Below are 5568 nucleotides of genomic sequence, written 5' to 3' on the forward strand. Positions count from 1 at the left end.
GTGCCCTGACTGGGAATCAAACTGGGACCTCCTGGTGGATATTCAACCACTGAGCCACACTCAGCCGGGCTTCATTTTTTTTTTTTTAATATATTTTATTGATTTTTTACAGAGAGGATGAGAGAGAGGTAGAGAGTCAGAAACATCGATGAGAGAGAAACATCGATCAGCTGCCTCCTGCACATCCCCCACTGGGGAAGTGCCCGCAACCCAGGTACATGCCCCTGACCAGGATCGAACCCGGGACCTTTCAGTCCACAGGCCGACGCTCTATCCACCAAGCCAAACCGGTTTCGGCTTAATTTTTTATTGAATAAGTTTGATGTGTAACATTGTGTAAGGTGTAAAATGTATTGCTTTTATTTTATTTTATTTTATTTTTTTATAATTATTTATGTATTTTTTAAAGTATCAATTATTTTTTATTTTATTGATGAGAGAGAGAGAGAGAGAGAGAGAGAGAGAGAGAGAGAGAGAGAGAGAGAGAAACAGAAACATCAGTTTTGCATCACTGGTGAGTCTTGTATGTGCCCTGAGCAGGAATCGAACCTGCAACCTTGACTTATCAGGACAATGCTCTAACCAACTGAGCTACCGGCCAGGGCTCACAATGTATTGCTTTTATACATTTATACTAAAGGCCCAGTACATGAAATCTGTGCACAGGTAGGGTCCCTAGCAGCTGCCGCCTGCTGGCCGGGGCCTCCCTTTGCACCCGCCTTGACCTGGCACTGCCCGCTCACCTACTCCACCATGCCACCATGGTTCCACTCTTTTCAGAGCCCATTGGGGCCAGCAGCACCTCACTGCTACCCATTGGAAGCCCGCCATGTTCTGCGCCACCCCCTGGTGGTCAGCACACGTCTATTTTCCAGTGAGTCAAACTCCTGCCTGTAGGGACAATTTGCATATATTAGCCTTTTATTATATAGGATATATGATTGCCAAAGCAGTGACAGTTATAATATTACATAATTATAGTACATAATTATTGTCTATATTAATTATATTGTGCATTAGATCTCTGTGGCTTATTTACTACTAATTACTAATTGGTACCTTTAATACCATCACTTTTATTCCCTCTTCCCCATCTACTGATAATGAACATATTCTGTTTTATATAGGTTTAACTTTTTTAGATTCCACATATAAGTGATATTATACATCATTTTTCTTTCTCTGACTTAACTGACTTAGCATCATGTGCTCAGGCTCCATCCATGTTGTCCCAAATGGGAGACTATCTTTGTATTTCATGACTGAATGATATTTCATAGTGTATATGTACTACATCTTTTTGTCCATTCATCTGTTGATGTCCATTTGGGTGGTTTGGGTGGTTTCATATCTTGACTATGGTGAATAATGCTGTGATAAACATGGGAGTGCTTACTAGTATATCTCCTTGAAATACTGTTTTAAATTCCTTTTGATATGTACCCAGAAGTAGAATTACTGGGTTATATGATAGATCTATTTTTAATTATTTGAGGAACCTCCATATTGTTTTCCATAGTAGTTGAACCAATTTATATTCCCACCAACAATGTATAAGAGTTCCCTTTTCACCAAGTCCTCGTCAGCAGCTGTTGTCTCTTATCTTCTTGATGATAACAATTCTAATATGATAACTCATTGTGAGGCAGTGTCTCCTTGTGGTTCTGATCTGTACTTCCCTGATCATTTATGATGTATCTTTTCATTTGACTTTTGGCCATTTTTATGTCCTCTTTGGAGAAATGCCTATTTAGTTCCCTTCCCTATTTTTAATCAAATTTTTTTGCTTTTTTTACTATTGAGTTATTGAGCTTTTTATATATTTTTCAACCCCTTCTCCCATACATGGCTTGCAAACATTTTATCCCATTCTGTAGGTTGTCTCTTAATGTTGTTATTTATTTCTTATGCTGTGCAGAAACTTTTGAGTTTGATGTAGTCCAATTTGTTGATTTTTTCTTTTGTTTGTGTTTTTAGCATCATGCCCCCCCAAAATTATTTCTAAAACCACTTTCAATGAGCTGCTTCTCTGTTTTTTTCTAAGAAATTTTTTGTATCAGATCTTATGTTTAAGGGCTTTGATCCATTCTGAGTTAATTTTGTAAATGATATGAGGTTTTATTGTTCTGAAGGTGTTCCTCCAGTTTTCTTAGTGCCATTTGTTGAAGACACTGTCCTTTTCTTATGGGGTATTCTTTTTTAAAAAAAATATTTTTTATTAATTTTTTACAGAGAGGAAGGGACAGGGATAGAGAGTTAGAAACATCGATGAGAGAGAAACATCAACCAGCTGCCTCCTGTACACCCACTACTGGGGATGTGCCCGCAACCAAGGTACATGCCCTTGACCGGAATCAAATCTGGGACCCTTCAGTCTGCAGGCCTATGCTCTATCCACTGAGCCAAACTCGTCAGGGCGTCTTATTGGGTATTCTTGGTTCCATTGTCAAATGTCAGTTGACCATAAAGGCTAAGGTTTAATTCTGGGCTTTCCATTCTATTCCATTGGTTGGTGTCTATTTTTGTGCCAGTACTGCACTATTTTTATTACTATGGCTTTGTAGTATAGTTTAAACCTGAAAGTGTGATACCTCTAGCTTTGTTCTTCTTGCTCAAGATTGCTATGGCTATTTAGTTTTTTTGTGCTTCCACACAAATTTTAGGATTATTTCTTTTATTTCTGTGAGGATTGCCTTTGGTATTTTGATAGGGATTGTGTTAAATCTGTAGATGGCTTTGGATAATATGGCAGTTGTAACAACATTATTTCTTATAATCCATTAACATGCAATGTTTTCTCATTTCTTGGTCTCTTCTTTGATTTCTTTCAGCAAAGTTTTGCATTTCTATTGTACAGATCTTTCCCCTTCTTTGGTTAAATTTATTCCTAAGTATTTTATTGGTTTTGATGCTATTATAAATTGAATGGTTTTATTTATTTCTTTTTCAGATGCTTCATTATTAAGTGTAAAGGAATGCAATTGATTTCTGTATGTTGATTTTGTACCATGCCACTTTATTGAAGTCATTGATTAATTCCAACAGAAATGTTTTGGGACTTTTTTATAGGATCAAATCATCAGCTAATGGCAATTTTACTTCTTCCTTTTCAACTTAGGTGCCTTTTATTTTTTTGTCTTGCATAATTGCTCTAGTTCGGACTTTCAGTACTACATTGAATAGGAGTGGTAAGTGGCTTGTTCCTAATCTTAAGGAAACACTTCCAATTTTTTCCATTGAATAGAATGTTGGGAGTTTGTCATATATGCCCTTTATTATGTTGTAGTATGTTCCTTCTATACCCTATTTGTTCAGTGTTTTAATCATGAAAATACGTATTTTTTCAAATGATGTTTTTCTGTATCAACTGAGATAATATGTTTATCTTTCATTTTATTGGTGAGATGTATTACATGTATCGGTATGTACATATTGAACCATCTTTGTATCCCAACGATAAATCCCACTTGGTTATGTTAATAGGTGTTTTAATTCACCTTGATAATAATTTATTGAGAACATTTACATCCATATTCATTAGGGATCTTGGCCTATAATTTTTTTTATACTTTCTATAGTTTTCTTGTGGCATCCTTATCTGGTTTTGGTATCAAAATAATGCTGATCTTATAGAAGAAGTTTTAAACTGTTCCCTTCTCCTCAATATTTTGGAAGTGTTTGAGGAAAATTGGAACTCACTCTTCTCTTTTCTCATTATTGATCTATTCACATTTTCTATTTTTTCCTGGTTCAGCCTTCTAGATTGTATGCTTCTAGAAAGGTATACATTTCTTCTGGGTTATGTAATTTGTTGGCATATAATTGTTCATAGTAGTCTTTTCTAATTCTTTGTATTTTTATAATATCGATTGTAATGTCTCCTCTTTCATTTCTAATTTTGTCTTCGTTATTTTTCTTTCTTTCTTAATCTAGCTTAGCTTTTGTTGATTTAATTTATATTTTCAAAGAAACAGGTCTAAATTTTATTGATCCTATTGTTTTCCTGGTCTCTATTACACTTATTTCTGAGCTGATCCTTATTATTTTCTTCTTCCTGTTAACTTTGGTCATAATTTATTTTTTTCTACTTCTTTGAGGTGTAAAGTTAGGTTGTTTACTTGCGATCTCTATAATTTTTTTTAAATTTTTTTTATTGATTTCAGAGAGGAAGGGAGAGGGAGAGACAGGTAGAAACATTAATGAGAGAGAATCATTAATTGGCTGTCTCCTGCCCCCTCCCCTCGCCCCCCCCCCCCCCCCCCCGCCCCACTAGGGATGAAGCCTGAAATTCGGGCATGTGCCCTTTACTGGAATCATACCTGGGACCTTTCAGTCCATAGGCTGACTCTCTATCCAAACAACCCAGGGCATCTGTAATTTCTTAATATGTGTGTTTGTTTATTGTTAAAATCTTTCCTTTCAAAATGGCTTTTGCTGGTTTCCGCAATATATGATATGGTGTGTTTCCATTTTCATTTGTTTTGAGATAATTTCATTATTTTTATTTTTATTTTTGTTTTACCTAATACTTGCTTAGAAGTATGTTGTTTAGTCTTCACATATTTGTAGATCTTCTCGCTTTTTTCTTGTTCTTGATTTCTAATTTTGAACCTGCCACCTTCTGGTATATGGGACATCTTACCCTCCAATCAACTAAGCCCTACTGGCCAGGGCTGATTTCAGTCTTCTTGCATTTGCTAAGATTTGTTTTGTGGCCTAACATATGACCTATCCTAGAAAAAGTTCTCTGTGCACTTGAGAATGATGTGTATTCTGCTGCTGTTGGATAGGATGTTCTGTCTGGTAAAAGCTTATTTAGATTTTAACATATGTATGATATGTTCAAGTTAAATTATAGTGAGATAAAATTTAGAAAAGATTAGGGTTAAATTATAGTGAGATAAAATTTATAAAAGATTAGGGTTAAATCCAAAGAAGAACTAAAATCTATCCTCCTCAGATTATTCCAAAAAATTCAAGAGAAAAGAACACTTCCAAGCTCATTCTATGAAGCCAGAATTACCCTAATATCAAAACCAGATAAAGACAACACAACGAAAGAGAACTACTGGCCAATATCCTTCATGCACATAGATGCCAAAATCCTCAACAAAATTCTAGCAAATCAGATCCAACAGTACATCAGAAATATCATACACCATGACCAAGTGGGATTTGTTCCAGGGATGCAAGGATATCCGCAAATCAATAAACATGATACATCACATAAAAAAATTGAGAGATAAAAATTGCATAGTCATATCAATTGATGCAGAAAAAGCATTTAACAAAATCCAACACCCTTTCTTGATAAAAAACCTCAGCAAAATGGTAATAGAGGGATCATACCTCAACATAATAAAAGCCATATATGACAAACCTACAGCCAACATCATACTCAATGGGCAAAAACTAAAACCATTTCATCTAAGAACAGGAACGAGGCAAGGATCCCCACTGTCACCACTACTGTTCGACATAGTACTAGAAATGCTAGCCATAGCAGTTAGACAAGAAGAAGAAATAAAAGGTATCCAAATTGGAAAAGAAGACGTAAAACTGTCCTTA

General features: G+C 35.5%; 1 non-coding gene across 1 annotated transcript; it reads right to left on the minus strand.

The window, feature by feature from the left end:
• Window positions 1–528: 528 nt before the first annotated feature.
• Window positions 529–605, minus strand: TRNAI-GAU. Its single transcript has one exon. It is a non-coding gene; the product is annotated as a tRNA-Ile (tRNA).
• Window positions 606–5568: the final 4963 nt, after the last annotated feature.

This window comes from Myotis myotis, unplaced genomic scaffold (assembly GCF_014108235.1).
Source record: "Myotis myotis isolate mMyoMyo1 unplaced genomic scaffold, mMyoMyo1.p scaffold_m19_p_11, whole genome shotgun sequence".
In the NCBI taxonomy this organism is placed as follows: domain Eukaryota; kingdom Metazoa; phylum Chordata; class Mammalia; order Chiroptera; family Vespertilionidae; genus Myotis; species Myotis myotis.